Source organism: Pezoporus flaviventris, unplaced genomic scaffold, assembly GCF_033815535.1.
Source record: "Pezoporus flaviventris isolate CSIRO_AGI_PZ_B2104156 unplaced genomic scaffold, CSIRO_AGI_Pfla_v1 ptg000047l, whole genome shotgun sequence".
In the NCBI taxonomy this organism is placed as follows: Eukaryota; Metazoa; Chordata; class Aves; order Psittaciformes; family Psittacidae; genus Pezoporus; species Pezoporus flaviventris.
The window spans coordinates 3,386,277-3,407,523 of NW_026892595.1; the positions used below are offsets into that span (position 1 = coordinate 3,386,277).

The 21,247-nt window shown below is 37.5% G+C and overlaps 1 long non-coding RNA gene across 1 annotated transcript in view; it reads right to left on the reverse strand.

The window, feature by feature from the left end:
• Positions 1-21,247, reverse strand: part of LOC133276864 (uncharacterized) — a 127,797-nt gene that overhangs the window by 17,263 nt on the left and 89,287 nt on the right. The window contains exon 6 of the long non-coding RNA XR_009746040.1: positions 3,640-3,745. This is a non-coding gene — a long non-coding RNA (uncharacterized LOC133276864). The remainder of the gene's footprint in view (positions 1-3,639; positions 3,746-21,247) is intronic.

Consider the following 21,247-nt stretch of genomic DNA (forward strand, 5'->3'; position numbering starts at 1 on the left):
CTTGCAATAGTAGAACCGAAATTGTAGGAAAAGGATTTTAAACAACTTTGGACATAGGTATTTAAAGATGTCTGCTGAGGAGAGATAGCAATAGTTCATTACTATGCATGCTGAAAACCTATTTTAAGGAGTTCTTTGCTGCACAAAGGTTAATTTACCACTACCTTTTTCCTTCTTCACTGCTAATATAAATAATGGTTGTGGGTTAAATTGGCATTATATTTTGATGGCCTAGTTTTGAATATACAAAAGAATATGTTACAGAACTGTTCAGAAACTTGGAAATTGAAACCAGAAAAAACCCAGTACTCTTCTGTTTGAGTTTTATTTTGCAATGTCAGTAATAAATGGAATAAAGTATGAACAGTTGGAAACCAAGCATTGTTTTTGCAAAATGTTAAGCAGATAGTTGTGGCAAGGAAAACAAAACCTTGACTTGTAAAAAAATCAGTGACAGATGAATATATATCTAGTGGCTGTCATTCCAGAAATCTGGAAGATAGTTCCAGAAAATGATCATCCGTAGTTGCCAGATCAACAAAATATTTAAACACCTGTCCTAAAGCATGTAAAAACATCCATCCGAGACCCGTCAATAGTTATTCCTAATCTTCTCAAACACTGCAGTGTATGCTTGCAGCCCCATCTTAACTCCCTGACAGGATAAGATTCAATCATGTATCATCTTCATTGCTGACTTGGTTTCCTTTGGAGGGAAACTTGAGTCAACACACTTGCAGGACATTGTGATACATGCTTGCTATGTCTCGGCTGTGGTCATCTAGGTGACCAGGTCATGTAGAACACCAGAATTTAGTTATAATCAAGGTGAATTCATGAATTTAAAAGCTGAGAGACTGTTCAGTCAGCTTACTTCTCACAGAACACATTTACAAGTTCAAAGTTAGTTATGTTTACAACTGGTTGAGGTGGGAATCTCAAGTTTAATCTAATGTAATTTTAGTTATCTTTCTGGAAAATAATGGACTATAAAGTACATCTCTGTATTTTGATGTTGAACAGATAAGCATTTATTTTCCTACGAATTTGGAAATGTCACTCAGGTGCCGTTTTATATTCGGATAGACTATTTACATTCTTTTAAAGAATAATACTACTTAAATCTGCTATAAGAACACTATTGATAGTACGTCCTAATACTTTTGTTCAATAACAATATTTTAAGTTACTCATATTCTTAGTTGATCTGAGATGGGAGAGTAGGTGCCACTGAAACAAAATACTTAATAAAAACAGCTGACATAGGAATGGCTCCTGCAAAGAAGCCATGGTGAAATATATATTAAAAAAATATTAAAAATGGTGCTGGAATTAGACAAGCAATATATATGAACAGTTGGAAGCACTGGAATTTCTTTTGTTTTGACAAATTCATTTTTCAAGGAGATTAATAACTTTGAGACTTGTACTTTTTCAAGATATGGACTTATTTAAAGAAATGTCAAATAATTGCTGTCATATTTGGAGTATTTACGTAGCAATACAGCTTGCACTTCTTGATCCTCACTTTTCTGGGTCAGGGCTTCAAAACCAACATCTAGCGTATTTTCTCAGATGCTCTGCTTCTGTAGGAGGCTCCAGAGTTCAACTTCTTTTGACTCAGAATCCATGTGCCATAACAGAAATATGACAAAGTGGACACCAAGAAAAAAAATTTTTGAATATCTAAAAGCTATATTAAATTCTAAATACACAATCTTTTTTTTTCCTTTTGCATAAAAAAGTATATTAATTGATTTAAAATATCATGGCAAAAATCAAACAGAGAATTCATGTAACCTGAGTAAAGAGAGACCAAGTTTGCCCTTCTTTATTTTTGAGGAAGAGTCATACAAAACCAATTTCGGCAATTTATTTTAAGCAATTGCTTCATTCATTCACATTGTTGTTGTCGACTGATAATCTGAAAACATTCATCATATTTCACAAAGGCAAGTGAAAATTGGTATGCACAAATGTTTGTAAAAAAACTGCAAAAAACTCTGCTCTCTTTATTTTGTTTTCTCATCACTCTTCCTGTCTTTGATTAGCACTGTGCAATTATGACTCCTCAGTATTTCCTCATATCCGAATATTAGTTGATTAATCTTGATGATAATGGATTGAGAACTGGGTTTAAAAACTAAGTATATGAAGTATTTTATTCAAGAGGTTATGACTGATTTTTTTAAACATCCTTGACTTATTTGGTAATTATACTATTTATAGGAGCTGAGTATCAGCTGTTGCTATTAAAAAGTGTAGAGTAGATGAGTGAAATTTGTTTCTTCCATAAAGACTTGAATATTTTAAGTCTGAAGGTGATGGATTTTGGCTTGAAACATGTCTTGTTCAAACAATGCTATTTAGTTGGCCAGTTTATGCTGTACCAGGTCTCTGTGCCAAACAGAAGAGAAATACACCAGCATTTTCATGATTCAGAGGACTTTGGGAGAAGTTGTCATTACAGCTGCCGCATGTATATTTGAGTGTCTCAGTGGGTTTGGCACCACTGAAAGGTAAAGGAGTTCTGCTGCTCTTCCTGGACTTAAGTGAGCAGGAAGCATACGAAGATGAGTTTTCCTTTGAGCATTTTCATGTGAATTACTGCTTCTTTGTAAGAAGGGAGAAAAGAACCTTAAAGGGTCTAAGAAACTTGATCCATATCTATTTATGTGTTAAACCACATTTGTAGGTTGGAATTGGTCACTCCATTCTTCTTGTCTTTTTAAAAATTGTAGTTTCTCAGATAGAAGGTTTGCAAGACGTGATTTAAATCTCATGAGTAACAGTGGGAAATCCACACTGGTAGGTTGATAAATCAGTTCAAGATAGGTTAAAATGGATATCTAGCAACAACTTCATCATCATTATGCACTGTATTTTTGAAGTTTGGGATTTTCTAATGCATAGCAACTAATACTGAAATAAATACGTGGTTATTTTATTTATGAGTTAAACCACAAGCATCTGAGCAGTTTCATTCTGTGCCATTGTCACCTGGTCTTTTCACTTACTATGATAAAAATCCATTGACCATCTAGCTTGAAATATGGTGAAGATTTCTGAACATCAGCCATAAGATGCAATGGAAAGGTCAAAACACTGTTGGATGTTTAAATCCATGCTGATTTTATTTTATAATTGTATGATCGCATACTGGCATCATCAAAAAAAAAAAAAAAAAGTAGGTCAGTATCTAGCTTTTGAGCTTGTACTCAGTAAAGTACCTATAGATAGCCCCATTCCAAAAAAAACCAGAAACTTTTTGATTTAGATCTGGAGACAGACCTACACCCATTGTCAGGGGGACAATTTCTCTTCATAAAGGAAGACAAAATTATCTTTAGTGTTACCTGAAACTTGTTCTTTGTTAGGACGCAGGTAGGTTACTGCTCAGTTTAAGCACCTCTGTTTTACTGTGCCTTGCCACTAAATCCATGGAAAGTGCATGTTTCTTCAATGAAACTGAATAATTTAAATCCATTTTTAGGGATACTAGGCATTTAGTGCAACTAAGTAAATATTTTTTTATCTCCCCTCAAAAGCTTTCTGAAAGCAAAGAATAGATATATTGATTAGTATAGGTGAAATAGCCAGGGTAAAACCCAACTGATCACATTGCAAGTGGTTCCTTACCTTCTTTTAGTCCCTCAAGCTTCCACAGAGCTGCTTCTCTCTGCAGACTTTCAATCACCCAATGATCAACTCCCATTCTTCAAAGCATCCAGTTTAGTCTCTGCATCTAATTTGAGAGAGAGAAACTGCATCAAAACCTAGTATCATAGAATCATAGAATCGTTAGGGTTGGAAAGGACCTTAAGATCATCTAGTTCCAACCCCCCTCCCACGAGCAGGGACACTTACGCTAAATCATCTCACCCAAGGCCTCGTCCAACCTGGTCTTGAACACTGCCAGGGATGGAGCATTCACAGCCTCCCTGGGCAACCCATTCCAGTGCCTCACCACCCTAACACAAAAGAATTTCCTTCTTATATCCAATCTAAACTTCCCCTGTTTAAGTTTTAACCCATTACCCCTTGTCCTGTCACTACAGTGTCTAATGAAGAGTCCATCTCCAGCATCCCTATAGGCCCCCTTCAGATACTGGAAGGCTGCTATGAGGTCTCCACGCAGCCTTCTCTTCTCCAGGCTGAACAGCCCCAAATTCCTCAGCCTGTCTTCATATGGGAGGTGTTCCAGTCCCCTGATCATCCTTGTGGCCCTTCTCTGGACTTGTTCCAACAGTTCCATGTCCTTTTTATGTTGAGGACACCAGAACTGCACACAATACTCCAGGTGAGGTCTCACAAGAGCAGAGTAAAGGGGCAGGATCACCTCCTTCGACCTGCTGGTCACGCTCCTCTTGATGCAGCCCAGTATACGGTTGGCTTTCTGGGCTGCAAGCGCACACTGCCAGCTCATGTCCATTTTCTCATCAACCAACACCCCCAAGTCCTTCTCCGCAGGGCTGCTCTGAATCTCTTCTCTGCCCAACCTGTAGCTGTGCCTGGGATTGCTCCAACCCACGTGTAGGACCTTGCACTTGGCATGGTTAAACTTCATGAGGCTGGCATCAGCCCACCTCACAAGCATGTCAAGGTCCCTGTGGATGGCATTCCTTCCCTCCAGGGTATCAACCGAACCACACAGCTTGGTGTCATCAGAAAACTTGCTGAGGGCGCACTCAATCCCACTGTCCATGTCAGCAACGAATATGTTAAACAAGACTGGTCCCAACACCGATCCCTGAGGGACACCACTTGTTACTGGTCTCCAGACGGACACTGAGCCATTGACCACAACTCTTTGTGTGCGGCCATCCAGCCAGTTCTTTATCCACCGAGTGGTCCATCCATCAAATTGGTGTCGCTCCAATTTAGAGACAAGGATGTTGTGTGGGACAGTGTCGAATGCTTTGCACAAGTCCAGGTAGATGACATCAACTGCTCTACCCCGTCCATCAGTTCTGTAGCCCCATCATAGAAGGCCACCAAATTGGTCAGGCAGGATTTCCCCCTAGTGAAGCCATGCTGGCTTCACTAGTAGCATTCTAAGTGTGCAAAACTCCAGAAAATGCTTCTAAAACTTTCAGTAAGTGCATAAAATGCTGTCCAACAACAGGCTTCATTCTCATGGCATGATTAATTTATTGCTTATGATACATCTTCGGGGGAAAAAAATACCTTTTCTATCTTTACAGCCTTAACAGCAATGACAGAACCTGATCTGAACCAGGCATTTGTATATAATACTGAAACAAGGAAAGATACAAACAGAAATGTAACTTTGAAAATCTCTGGAGGCATTTAAGAGGAAGCAAAAGTGTCATAGTATGCCTTAAAGAGCCTGTGAGATCACGATGTTTACTATGGTCAGTAAGTAAGAGTAACCAGAAACTGTGTGGCATGTGAGATTTATAGCTGCATGCATATTTCTCTATTTACAGTAAAGCATAGTTCATGAGAACATGGTTATACCACTTTTTTTTTTCTGTTAAGTTAAAAGGTTATTTTTATTTTACTTTTCTGTGGTAATTGAATTGTGCTACCCTGCAGGAAAAGCTGTAGCACAACTTAAAGTTATTCTCATTTCTGTATAAGTATAGAGGGATTCTTCACCAGATGTTAGAGCTGAAATAATAACCTCACACTCAGCATCACCCAGTTATTGTATGCTTTTCTAGAAAGTAAATCATTTGCATATTTTTTCTTCATAAAAGAAGAGGTTTGGTGTGTTTGAGAGATGTAAATCAAAGCACACATATCTTAAAAAAATCACAATAATAATAATAAAGAATATAATAATTGTTAATAACTAAGTGAATAATCTATTCAGTAGAAAGGAGTGAATCATGCAGCTCCCTAATACCAGGGTTAAACTGTTCATTTCACACAGATTATGAAATATCTGCAATAAATTCAAGTAATTATGCTATTAACCAGTTCCTCATCTATTGAATTAATTAAACTTTGTGCTCATTTCATAACCTTTTTAGACACCCTCAGTTACTGCAGATTTAATCCTCTTTGAACCTTTCTATATTTAGTTTACTGAAGATTCATTAAGACCAATCACTCAGTGCCATAAGAATGAGATTGTTTACTCACTTTATTATGCTATTCTTTTCCAACACAAGCCACTTCTTTTTTTTGTACCCTGGGTTATGAAATCAAACAACCTGTGTTAAAATCTCCTAATGGTCTCTAAATGGGAAATGCTACTCCATATTTACAGGAGACTTGTCACATGGCATTGCTTAGTTTTTCATTTTAAGTGCTGTGTTTTCTTCTTGCCTACCGTTTCCTGAGATTAATCTCAGTGGTACAGTTAATTGGAATTAAAAAAAAAGATGTTCCTTCTCTTCTAAAAAAACAAAAGGATGCATATTTTTCCCAATATTTTACTGACAGTACAGCTTGCTAAGACTTTGAGTAGCTAAAGAAAAGTTGCACAACTAAAGAAAAGTTGTGTATCTTTTTACACCAGGTGGAATCATGGAATCAAGTTTATTTAGATGCCTGACTTTCAGCACTCAGGTTTCCACTTGTCAACACTGGTAAAAGAAATAAGCATATCACTGTGTCTAGCCTTAAAAAAAGATTATTATTATACATTATCTGAAGGCGAACGAAGAAACTAGCAAGTAACTGACTTCTATCACTTTGCTGTCTTGACGTGTTATGGAATTATTCATTTCTATTACTTGTTGCTCTACCTGAGAAGAAGAACTGGTGCTCCTTATGTTTGGATAAACAGGCTTGTGAGAGGAAAACTGCAAAATCTTTTTTCCAGAAAAGGTAGTAATTGTCTCTGCATCTTTTGCAATGGGGGGGCAACTGCTACTACCCTCCTATTCATTTGCTTGCTGTGCTGGAAATAAGGCTAGGCATTCTGCACAACTTGGTATGTTGCATAATTGCTCTTATTTGGGAGGAAAAGTCAGAGCTATAAAAATAAACAAAATTCACATACTGGAAATTAATAAGCAAGGAACAGAACCTGCATTTCTAAATGCAAATAATAGTCATATTATATTGTTCCAAACAAGGAAATTAATACTTCATTGAAGAAAATCTTTTTGTATGTCCTCAAGTCTATGTTTACTCAGTGATGTACTAAAATCATTCACAAACATTAAGTGTTGCTGAGTAAGAATAGTAAGCTGATGGCCTTGGAAGCTCTGATGTGTAACAATTCTGTATTTTTGAGTTACATAGGAGTAAAGAAGATACCTTAAAATTTACTGAAATGGGTAAGACATTTTATTTGCCTTGCTGCAATCCAGAAATGGCTGAATGAATGCTGGAACAAAATTCAAGGGCTTTCAAAAAGTCATGGATAATTATAAAAGTAAGGGAGAAAAAAATAAAGACTTCAGAGAATTTTAACCATTGCTGGCAAGGGCTTTAATGTTCTCAGTATTCCAAAGACAATAATCCCCCTCCAAAATCATACTGTTTAGATGACTAGCCAGATTACAAAAGTTGTTAAGTTCTTCACATCAAGCTGTAAGTAAATTAACCAGAAATATTTATTAAGTATATTTTAATTTCTGTTTATGAGGGCCAATTTTGTCTCAGTAATTTAATAATTTTTCCTAAATTTGTGCCAGGAAAGATTTACTAAATATGAGATAGAAATTTTAGTTAAATGTAAAATTGGCAATCTGATGTTCATAGATTGTCTTGGATTTCCTTTTCTAAATACTTCTCCCCTCACCCTGACATGAAGGAAAATTTTTTGTGTTGTCAGAAACTATTTCCTGACAACTTTTAAATCCCATGTTTATCATACGTTTTCTTGCCTGTGTTTATTTATTTATTTACTGTTATTTATTTATTTGTTTATTTATTTTTTCACTGTTATTTATTTATTTGCTTATTTATTTATTTAATGTGATTATAAATTCCTGCAGGCTTTAGATAAACTTATGGCATACTGTCTATTAATTAATGGATTCCAATTCTGGTTGTTTTTACTACTAAACATATTGAAATTCTAGGGAAGAGCAAAGTGGGCAACAAACACTGACCATCCACAAAGAATTTTTCTGTTTCTGACCTCTGCATGATCTGAAAAAATGCAAACACAATTCAAATCCTATTTTGCTACAATTTGGGGTGTTTGTTGGAACTTTTGTCCAAAGATTATATTGAAATTGTAACTTCTGACAGCCCTAAGAAAATAGGATCAAAATGTGCTGGTTGGCCTGTGGTGTTTTCCCACTGGAAAAGGTTGCTACCTGCTTTGGAAGCAGCCATAAAGTTGCATATTAAGCAAGAGTGAGACACCATAGTGTAGGAATAAAAAGTGCTAAAAAATGTGCTGCTTTGCACTATAGGACAAATGATGAGTTAACACCACTGAACTTCATTATGCACATAGTATCTTTATCATATAAGAGAAAAATCTATAACTTATGAAGTTGTCTTGTGTATAACCATGTCTAAGTAATTTTGCTAAAGTAGGCACTTGACAAATCAGTCTTTTTCTTTTTTGCTAAGGAATTCTGTATCTAGATGACAGATCAGGGTCTTCAAATCACCAAATTGCAGCAGCACTTTAATCAGTGAGATCTTCAAGGAGACTGAGTATCCAGGCAACCATGCAGAAAAGTAGCAGCAAAGGAAATTGCTCAGCTTTGTAGCTGGCTAGAAGAAACCTTTGGAAAGTTGGAATTAATGTAGACTAAAAGTCAAACTGCAGTTTTTCATATCTGACTAGCTGCAGCCAAGGGACTGCTTTCTGCCTGGGGTGCATGGACCTCCACTGGAAGGAACAATGCTGTTCTGCTTCGGGCTTCTTCGAAACATGTAAGGTACAATTTCTCTTGCTGTTACTCAGTGCTTCTGAACTCAGCCCTGTTTTCTCCCTTGTCTTTGTCCTGGACAAATGCTGGAGCTGAGACCTGTGGCTTACCATCAAGGTCTGTATTTTCAGCCAAATGTAGGCAATTCACTCAAAGGTTAATGGTAGTTAGGAAATTCACGGCCATGCTTGCCTTTAGTAATGAATGGCTCTTCATGATGATTGCAGTGGACAGTATTTCACACATATACCCACCAAGTGTTTAGAAATATCTAATTCCACAGTTCCTTTCCTCCATGGAAAAGAAAAATTGCTCCATGCTTGTTACTTCTGTTAGATTTCCAACAGTGACAGCAGAACTATTTCATATTTACATAAACATTGTTTACAGAAAGATTTAGTCCACAAGACCTGAGAAATTGTCTCAGAATCTGCACTGATGGATTAGGCTTTGAAAGTAGAATATAACCCCCCTATATCGAAGGAAAGTATTCTTTAGTAAAAGGGTGTTCTTTAAAGCTTTGTTGGGAAGTAGGATGCTCTGTCAAAATATTTCTGCTGATCTAAATCCCTTGTCAGTAGCACTGTAAAATAAAATCTTTTCCTCTCCTAGGTGACTTTCTGATTTAGTGAATTGTCTTTTGAAATCTTCAGTAACACAAGATACAAGAACTGATATAATAAATGGAATTAAGCTTATTTTTAAAATCAGTAAAGATATAGTTCATTTGTTCTGTGTTCACATGGGAAGAACTGATTTGACATAACACAAGTGGTAAATCTGCAAAGTTTTGTAAGTGGTAACAGTAGAAATATGCACTTCAGCAGACTGTTTCCCCTTGCTTGGTAACTTTCACAGCTTTTTCGGAAGTAAAATACTGAGATACAAGAAATCATTCCAGTGGCAGACACCTCCAGATGATCAGTTTATGCCTGACCTCAGCTGGAGGACCATCCATGCCAATTTGTACCTAAGCTTGGAATATTTGTAGCGTCTATGTTAGTCAAGGAGGTCTCAACCATCTCTTCTGTTGGCTCTTAAAATGGGCAAAGAAGGACAGAAATAGCTGAGGAGTACTCAGATATGACAGGACTATGCTTCGAAAAGAGGATGAAACTGGTGGTGTGGCAGAACCACTTAGACAAGCTTGTTTGTAAAATAAAAAAGAAATCATAGCGGAGAGCCCCCTGTGCTGTAAAGAATGAAGTTAAAGGATGCAGTTAGCAATACCTTGAGTAAGGAGAAGCAAACAAGCTCAAGGGTGGGTGCACACGGTGGAAGTGCCATGGAGAAAAGTCCATGAAGGAGGGAACAAAGCACCATCATCTGTGTCAGTCACACTCTGAAGGACCTACATGTATTGAGTGGCATTTGAAAGGCATGCACTGTCTTCCCAATCTCTTCTGTATTCTTCATGCTTCAATTCTCTATTTATCAAGTTTAGGTGAGGCAGTAGGTTCCTGCAGTCCAGTCATGCCTCCAAGCTTGCTAGATGTATTGAACAGTATTGTGCCCAGCGCCTTCCACTTCCAGCTGAAATAGGGAACTACACACACAGCTGCCTCATCTGTAAACAGTGTCTATAAATAATATGATTATAGCACTGACAATAACAGAGCTTCCATCTCTATGCCAAGTGGGAGTGGATGCTGTCAAGATTTTGGAGAATAATTCTACCCTCTATGGAAAGGCATGAGCTCTTTGTTATTAGTTTTCATCATCAAAGATGTTTCAACATGAAAAAGTTCTCATTTCACTGTTGTATTATTTTAGAGTCTAAAGAGATCTTAATGACAGGCTGTAGTCCAAGATGTTAAGGAAACTCCACTCCTTAGGGGTGTGGTGGTGGCAAATTGTACTGTTATATAAGAAATATCTGGGCTTTTGCTTTTCTACATAATGAAAGGACAAGCTGTAGCCTGATACAGCTGTATGGATTCTTTCAGAGTGAACACATCTATTGTACATCTGTTGTTTGTATGAGAAAATTTTTTTCCTATGACGTACAATCTCTTATATTACAATATAACACACAAGAACTCCAATAGCTGGAGGTAGGATGCTTTGGTAGCTATTCTTCTGAGTCCCAGCAAAAAAATAGATTAGCAAAATGTTTAAATAAATTACGTGCTTCTGTAAGAAGACAGAAAATATGTTAGCAGTTGAAAGAAACAAATTGCAGGATTACAGTCTAATCCAATAAACATTTTTATATAGCTATTAGTAAAATTCTCATCTGCTTCTTCATATAAAAATATTCAAAAGTGCCAAAAATATTGAGAAGGTAAAGTTTTTCTTAAAAGATTTGGGGTGAATTTCTTCTGCACAATAATGAAATAAATGGCTATCAGTTTTTTTATGTATTTGCAAAAAGTACATTTAGACAGTTAAATTTATTTTTGCAAACTTGTTTGCATTAGAAAGATTTCTAGAAATGATTGTCATTTCTTATCTTGCAGAATGTACTAAATGCAAATGGCTTGTGTGCTTTTTACAGACTGCTCATTTTCTATAATAAGAAATAATTGTGTATAATGGCTGAAGAATGTGCTTTGCTAATGCTGCTGTTGGTCCCTTTCTGATTTCACCTCATACTTTGCTATACCTGGATTTCACTCTGTGAGGTATCCATTTTTTCTTTTCCCTAGTCCTATCAAACATATTTTTGGAACAATTGAATCATTAGCTCATCATTTCTATGTACTATTTAATACATTGTTTGCCTCCCACCCCTCGCAATGTTTCAACTATTTTAACTTCTTGCACTGAAGTCCTTTTCATTCTTAAAACAGTGGTGCCATTCAGCCCAGGGCTAGTTAGCAGCAGATCAATCAGCCATGAGGCTTTTCAGGATTGAAAGGTGTCTTCTTGTGACAGAGGTGTTGGTGTTAAATCATTAACTCTGTGCATTGGAATTAAAGAATTAAAAAAGCTGATTCTGTCATTCGTACATTCTAACACTTCAGCAGCATTTAATGGCAGAAATCTGCAATGTTATTTATTAGCTCCAGTAACCCAGCAATTCTTTTTCATTTTAGTCAGCAAGCTGTGAATCACCTACCGGGCATCTGACACGTACTGTAGGACTTCAGGGATTTAAGATAAATTAGACTCGGTTATTAGAGTCTCATCCTAGAATCTGCATTTGTTTATAGGCTACTTAGCAGCTATGAGTAGAGATTTACAAACTGAAAGTTATTTTGCATGTACATAAACCACAAATTTACCAAAATAGACTGGTTAATGAAGTTAGCTTCTGGAATTACTCTAACTTCTGAAAGGCAAAGCCTCCTTAATTGTGGTAATGAGATACTTGATGAGAGTTGGGGTGTTTCTTGAGGCACAAGCATATATCTGCTGGAACATTGTGCTGTTGAAGCATAAAGAGTATTTTAAGATATTTTCTGTTTGCTTTTGCCTTGCACTGCACAGAATTTCTTCCTTACAACAATACTTAGGACTGCAAAAGGCCTGGGCTCATTGGTGAGCTTCTAGATACTAACATACTAACAAATACCTTTTTTTAAATTTTATTTCATCATTTCATATTTAAGAGCTGCAAAGAAGCAAAGTTTTTGGTATTGAAAGTTTATTTTTTAGTATAATTTGTTATGAAAATGATAATGCTTTAAATGAATGAATAAAAATTAACCTCAATATTATGTTTGCCTCTGTCAAACTGCGGTATTTCATGGGGTTATCAATGAATTCAGAGAGGGATCTTGGGAGCTAAAAGTTACTTCATAGCTGATCACTCCATGGTGTCTGTCAGGGCAAGGCAGTGTTTGAAACTTGCAGAATAGGTGCTCGTAGACGTAGCAGTAATAGCTTTGTGGCAACTGGATTTCCTACTGATACACGCTACAAGGCTTTGGATTAAAATCATTCAATACGACTTCAAAATGGCAAATTCTCTAACTACAGTGTTTCTTGTATAGAGGTATGTGAAACAAGATAAACACTGCAAATTTTAATTATATTAAGCACACAGAAACTTGGCAATGAACATGATTTTCCAAATATAATTACTACTATGTGTATTAAAATTGTGTCTAGGAACCATCATAAAAGATATGTTTCTCTTGCTAATAACCCCTAGCAGGGGACATTTGCTACTTCACATACCTTCAAAAACAAGTGTCAAATAAAACAGAACAGAACACCTAAAGGCAGAAATTATACAAACAAACTTTGAAAATAGAATCACACCAGTGTAAGTAAGACTGCAGCTTCTGTAGGATATATCTGCTATGCCTTTTTTTTTTTTTTTTGTTCTAGCAGTATTCTCTTATGTCAGAAATAACAAGTCCTGGTCTTCCGAGGTATGTGACAGCATGGATATGTAAGGAACATCACTGTAGCTGTAGCCACATTTCAGGCTGATAACCATGATTAAGGAATAGTGCTAGAAGCCATGAAGGAACAGTGGGTAAACAGCAGAAACAGGCATAAATGTCAAGCTTTGCATTTTCATTTTAGTACATAAAGAACAGTAATCATTCACTCAGTGTCCTAGTGACAAGATTTATTGCATATATTGCAGGCCACCTAAAATGGTTTGGGGTTGCAGTATTTAGAGAAATAGCAAATAAGAGATCTCAAGTGTATAAGTAGATGAGAGATTGGATTTTGTTTAGACACTGGGAAATAATTTCTGGCTGTAAGGACAGATGAGTGCTGGGACACGTTGTGTGTATATGCTGTGCAAGGTCTCTCACTGGGTATATCTGACAGCCGGTTAAGAGAAATATCTGCGAGGAATTGTTTAGGGAAAGCTGAGGATTCTATTAGGGGCAAGGTGGATGACTTAAATGATACTGCCAGGTTTAGTCCATGAATGATTTTAGGATGTGACAGTCAAAAAGCTGACAAAGAGAATTTTTTGTTTTTGTGCACTATTTATGGACATGTTACATTAATGTTTCCTAAGTCTGCTTTGAAAATATTCCTGGTCATTGTGAATCATTATGTAAACCTGGTTTATGGACACAATAAGAAAACATTTATAGAGGTAGCAGAATCATAGAATCATAGAACAGTTAGGGTTGGAAAGCACCTTAGTATCATCCAGTTCCAATCCTCTGTATGGGTGGGGACACCTCACACTAAATCATCTCACCCAAGGCTCTGTCCAACCTGGCCTTCAACACCTCCAAGGACGGAGCATTCACAACTTCCCTGGGCAGCCCATTCCAGTGCCTGACCACCCTCAGTAAAGAACTTCTTCCTTATATCTAATCTAAACTTCCCCTGTTTAGGTTTAAACCTGTTACCCCTTGTCCTACTAGGACACACAGTACTAAGGATTTAAGCCTTATGATGGCATATATCACTCATTTTACCAAGCAAATATGTTCCTATTTAATGGATCCTGTGTCTCTATCATTAAATGTGCTGTCCACTGCTCATTTTATAGACAATTTGGAAGATTCATTCTTAATAATAAACCCCAAAGATTATGTTTCAAAAAGGAGATAATTTTATCAATTGTAAAATCTTTCTTTCTCATGCAGAGCTTTCACAGATTTACAGTCTATGAATTTCACCTCATGTTCCAACATCCCAAAGCAAAACTTAGTTGAACTGCCAGATGTCACAAACCTTCATAATAAATTATTTTTATTCAGACCCATAAATTGGCCAATTTACTCCAAATATTCATCATCCACGTGAAATTTCTTACAAAACTGGTCTGAGATTTGCGTTTCTCATGAAAATGTAAAGTAGAAATTACACAAAGCTATTTTGCATATCTCTCTTGTGACAACCTACTGATATTACCCAAAAGCATCACCAAAAATTCTTAGGTCCAATTTGACTCTGGGGTTTGGGGAAAGCAGTATTAATAATTCAAGCAGCTCCTCTGAAAAATTGTACTGACTTCATGTACATTTAAGTGAGACCAAAATCATATTGTTCAACATTGTCACACATTAAAACATGGAAGTAAGACAACTGATTGTGAATACAATTATCACTGGTAGTATGCAACCACAGTGCATACAACTCATGTACAATAACCATTTAAAATACCTCTATTGTTCTACTGTAGGGAAGAAAACCCAATAACATCTTACTACAGCTGGAGTACTCCACTGTAACTAATACACAAGATAATGACCTTTGCATGGTGAGTCCCTCTGATCTGAACTTTCTCTCCCTAGGTGTATATTTAAAGCCTGCCAGATTGAACCTTGCCACCTGTCACCACAGATATGTGACAGACTTTCAGTTAAAACAGAATTTTGTGATATCCATAGCCATTTGATGAACTACAACAAAGGAAGCTGATACTCTTGCCAGTGGCTAGCTTCTGTTGAATGCTTATAAAAAGCAGAGCTGCTTCAGATTGCATTAACCATGCCCAGTGCAAGGTCCTGCACCTGGGCCAGAGCAATCCCAGGCACAGCTACAGGTTGGGCAGAGAAGAGATTCACAGCAGCCCTGCACAGAAGGACCTGGGGGTGTTGGTCGATAAGGAAATGAACAGGAGCCAGCTTCAGTGTGAGCTCACAGCCCAGAAAGCCAACCGTATCCTGGGCTGCATCAAGAGGAGTGTGACCAGCAGGTCGAAGGAGGTGATCCTGCCCCTCTACTCTGCTCTTGTGAGACCTCACCTGGAGTATTGTGTGCAGTTCTGGTGTTCTCAAGATAAAAAGGACATGGAACTGTTGGAACAAGCCTAGAGGAGGGCCACGAGGATGATCAGGGGACTGGAGCACCTCCCATATGAAGACAGGCTGAGAAAGTTGAGGCTGTTCAGCCTGGAGAAAAGAAGGCTGTGTGGAGACCTCATAGCAGCCTTCCAGTATCTGAAGGGGGCCTATAGGGATGCTGGGGAGGGACTCTTCATTAGGGACTGTAGTGACAGGACATGGAGCAATGGGTTAAAACTTAAACAGGGGAAGTTTAGACTGGATATAAGGAGGAAATTCTTTAATGTGAGGGTGGTGAGGCACTGGAATGGGCTGCCCAGGGAAGTTGTGAATGCTCCATCCCTGGAGGATGAACACCAAGGCCAGGCTGGACAGAGCCTTGGGTGAGATGATTTAGTGTGAGGTGTCCCTGCTCATGGCAGGGGGTTGGAACTAGATGATCTTAAGGTCCTTTCCAACCCTAACTATTCTATGATTCTATATCTGAAAGCTCACTAATGTGTCACTAATTGCATGTTTTTCAGAAATGTCAGTCAGCCTTTTCTTTTAGTCTTTGCAAAAACCTCTGTTAGTGGCTATATGTATAAAAGACAAAATGAGACAGAAGACGATCAAAGCCCTTTAGAGAAACCTCCTTAAGGGAAGTGAAAGGGCATAACTTGACAGTCACTATGACATGTTTGGAGCAAAGTTAGCCAAGTTTATCACTGTCTGCCACTGTTTTTCTAAACTAACCCTGTATTTTTATACTAACCCCATCACTTAGCCCATAGTTATTCTTTTAATTATAATGTACATAGTCAAAGGACACAAAGATAATTTATTATCTTGCTTTGAATTATCTGCACTGGCCTTAAAACCGGCCATTTGCATGCTTTAGACCATTTGTTTAGTGCTTAATAAATGGCAAAGTAGGTTCATGAAAGGTGCTGTGATTGATTGCAGGAAATGATCTTCTACAAAAACAGTATTAGTCTGAGGACACCCTGAGAATTTGCAATAAGTATAGACAGGGAGACAGTTATTTGAGCTCTATAAGGCAAATCATAAACTCATTTGTATAGAGAATCAAAATGTCAGTACCCTGTTTCTGTGCAATTAAAATTAAAATCCTGATTTTATTCTATAAAACCTGAAGACTCTGCTTAAATGCAATTTTAAGAATGAGGAATAGCTGAAGATAAATATTAAAACCACATGATCTTAGATGCTATTACTGAGACATGGATTATATTGCTTTATTTCAATATATATTATATAATATGTTATTTCAATATATATTATGTTACATTACATTACAGTATAGTATAGTATATCATAGTATAATATATTATATCATAGTATATTAGTGATAGTTGCTGCTTTATCCCTGAATTCTCCATGAGGAATACTACGCACAATGGTTGCTTCACCAGCATTTCGAGATGATGCCCCATAGGTGAGATTTGTCATCCTTTTGTGCTGGACTCTGCCATTAACATTAACTGTGCTGTGAATCATTGCCCTGTCATGATGTTAAGTGAAAGAAAAGCACAATATATACAACAGGACAAGTTGTAGACAGGGGAGAAACCAGCTCCACTTTTGTTAGACCAGGCATTCAAAATTCCTGTTGATGGGTTCATTACAGCAGTCTTTACAACTACTGTTTGCTCTTCTTATTGCTAAGAAAAGAGGATTTGCTTTTTAGTGATTGAATAGATCTGCCTGCGTGGTACTGAGTGCTTCTTTTGGATAACATTCAATCTTCATTCTACAAGCAAAGTTTCAGTCTCAATTCCGGTTACTCAACAGCAGTTCATAGGTAATATCAAAAAACCTGTGAGCTACACAAAACAGTGTGAGCTACAAAAAAACTGCATACAAGACATACTGGTATATATGGTAAATACTGGACAAGTATAAACCACTGTTTTCTAAAGGTTCTCTATATATCAGCTGAGTACTGCAAATAACTTTGTGACAATCTTAGTGAGAAAACTTACATGAGAGGAAATGAAGGTCAAAGATGACATCTAGCCTATGGTCCTAAGAAACAGGAAGGATGGGGAGCTCTGTATGTCCATTAGAAATATTAGGAGAATTGCTATTTAAAAGTCTGTGTAAAAGAATGACATTTCCATTCTCTCTTTTCATAAGCCATCTGTACCTTTCACCTTACAATAAATATATTCATAGAAATAAATTGTCAAAAGGACCTTTTTCTCTTCTGTAGAAAAATGTGAATGGCAGTTCCCTTTTACCAAGGTAACCTATATCTTATTTTTTTTGCTAATAATGTCACAGTACAATACAGGACATAAGAGAAGCAGACTGGTTTTATTCAGGAGTGCCACTTCGATACAAGTGCTGCAAGCCTAACAGTAAAATAAATGAGGGGAAGCTAATGATATTCGGTTTTCCACAGCTGTAACAAGTCCTGCAGTCTTATTGCATCTGATATGCTTCTTTAGGCAGATTAGTACGTAATTCTTCTTCCAGACTAACAAACACAAACTGGTCTGTCTCCACAGACTTCTAGAGAACTGCCAACTTATACTGCTGTAACCAGTGTCAGAATTAGAAATAAAGAAGAGCATATTCTCTGTCCCTCCCCTCTCCTCTACCCCTGCAGTGATACTTTTATTCAAGTTAAAGGGCAAATTGGTGAAAATGAAGAATCACTTACTCGCACTTATATGAGAATTTTTGTGCCTCCATAATGAAATTGAAAAGCTAAGACCATCCACTCAAGAGCAAATATCTTAATTCATTCTACTGAAAGAAATGTGTTTCTCCTAGCCTAACTTGTGATAGATTTTGGGCATTGATGCTATTCAAAGTTTGGCAGTACAAGATGAAAAAAGTCATGTTCAAACTCCACTTTGCAGTCAGTGCTTGTATCTCAATACCAAAGTTTGTGCTGTGAGAAAAGAGTAACATGACTTATGTTTTATTCACTAAATCTTGAAGCTTTTGGGAAGTGGTTTTTACTTAGTTGTTAGCAACTTATAAAGACACATTCAGATCTTGTGATCATTGACTCGGTTTTATCACTTAAATAAGCTCTGAATTTAGACTGTTAAGAAACCACATTTTTATAGTTAGGGACTTCAGTGGTGGAACTACTGGTCTCTCTTCTGTCATAAAAGCCTCTGTGGCAATTCACAGAGAAAACTTCATTAGCCTGAATTGTCAGGGAATTGCTTATACCATAGTTACAGATATCACTTCCTATTTTGGTTAATGCTGAGAGACTGTGATCCTTTCCTTTTTCTCTTGGGAAATCTGCATTGTAAAGTAGGACTTTAAAGTCAAAGCCACCAAAGTTTTAAATTTGATAGTGACAAAATGACAATTCCTTTATCTGTAGAATAAAAGGATGATGGTTAGATTTAACATAAGCAACAAACAGAAAATGATACCCACAAGATAGAGTCAGAGTAATCAGTTACCTGAAATACATGCCACTGGATTCCTACAAAGGTGCCAAGGTACAACCTGACTCCAGCCACCTTTCACATCACAAACCAGTGCAGAAGGGGTTATAATAGTTGGGGTTTGTTAATAAGAAATACTCAAAGTGGAAAGGTAGCATGAGCTCCTTATAATTATCAGTAATTTTCCTTCAGTAGCAAATACAATAAGAAAGGGAGTTTAAAGGGGTCCACTGTACTAGCTTTATACCAAAACTTACTTGGAGCATACCTTCTGTAAAGTGCAGTGTCAGAAGTCTTTCTACTATAGAAAGGATGACAAATCAAGAACATCAGGTTAGATAGAAAGGCTTGCCCAGCAGTAGGCTAAAGAAAATCAAGAATGAGGATAAGATGAATTTTGATATGATGTGCCATTAAATTTTTTCTTCATTGGATGCAGTATCAAAATCAAGTCACTGACAAGTCACTTGGTAGTACATACAGGTCAACTAAATAAAAACCTTTGGTGTTTTTTCATCTGCATTATGAAGAGCTGTTCATGGGCACTCGTGTCAAATGACAGGCACCTAAGTCTGATTCTTCCCTCCTCTGCTTTCATAAATTCCCACAGAAAACATGCAATTTCCTGGTTTTCTGTATTGTCCTAGGTGTGAATGGCAGTTGCGATGATTAAGATTACAGTTGTTTTGAACTTGAGTGTCATAATCCAGAAGCCATATAATCACTTAACACCAGTCACACCCTGTTTCAACCATACCTTGTTAAGCATTCTGTAGTCGTTAGAGATAAAACAAAGTCCTATGTAGCTAACATAATATTCCTCCACTGCCTTACCCCTTCTTCCTTAATTTCTGAATGGTTTAGGAGAAGGGGGAGGCCACTAATGCTTTTCAGACTGCTGGTGTATTCAGGGTCTTGCATAACTCTGGGCTTGAGTGGATGTGAGAATTTTATGCACACAGCTTCCATGTGAGGGCTAGAGCTGAGCTCTGTCTCAGGAGCACAGGCTGATCACAACTGCCAGGAGTGAGAAGGCTGCTGGTAGTGCTTACAGAAACAGGGAGAGGGTAAATGATCTGGAAACAAATTAAACATCCTGTATGGCTGAAAAGCAACAGCCTGAGAGGAACCGGATGAGGGAGCAGCACTACTTAGAAATGAGGAAATGGTCATGGAAACTGTGGATGAAAGCAGTCATTACACAGCACTCTCTTCTTTGCTGGAATGCACCAAGTCTCTGATCAGTATTCCTCTATTTTCTGGTGAGGTCCAGCTACCCATAACTCCTTTAAGAGTGCCATCATTGCTCTTAGATCTAAGCTGTCAGAAAAGTCAGCTTGCTGAAGCTCCGCATCCCTATTTATGCTTTTGTCCATGCCATTTTAGTAAATTCCTAGTCACACTTCTGATTTGCTCGCTATGATGGGTCCAGTTCATAAAAATACATCTGGCAGTGAAGAAGACATCCCTTGTATCACTTCTTGCAGCACAACATAACCACAGTAGGCATAGCACAGTAGACAAATTGGAAATTGATGCCCACTGCTATACTGAACTTGGAATGTGGGATGCTCTGAGCATGAAAATCCTATTAGGTACCTATAACTGGAGGTAGCTATAACTGGAGGAGGAGGCCCTTTTTCCCAGTGAGAGGAGTCACTGCAGGATACTTCAGATGATTTCAAAATAAAAGAAACTAGAGGAATTGATGCAGGGAGACAAAATTTAGAGGAAATATATTTTGGCGCTTTGCAGCAAATTTCAAAAAAAGAGTATGAATTTTATGAAAGAAGTGGGTACAGTGTTGATTTAGACTTTCTTTTCCCTAATGTTTGCATTTTGTTTCTTTGCTTTTTCACTGTCAAAGATGACCCAGCTTTGAGCAGGAGGTTGGACTAGAGACTTTGAGGTCCCTTCCAACCTGGATTAATGATAGCCGTGTGTTTGTAACTAATTTCTTCCTGAATACGTTGAATTGAAAATTATACTGATGAAATATCAGCTGATTACCTCCCACACTGGACAAGTGTTTATTCTTTCTCACTGGGCCCACTCCCGTTGCCAAGGGCATCACTGCTAGCCATGCAAATGATTTCTGTTCCCAATTCAGCTTAGCATCACTCTTCCTCATGTGGGATGGGTCAGGGAAGAGTCCTGACCCTTTTCAGAGCATGTCCCTCAATCTAGAGACACCCTTCTCAATAATATTTTATTTTACCACTAGCATTTTTTTTTCTGCTTAGTGGAAAGAGAAGTTGCAAATACAGAAACAGTAATAGTTTCTGAACCTGATGAGTCGGGAGACAGTATCACTGATAACAAGCAGAATGGGGGAACAGGGTTAGTGAACTGCTTAGCC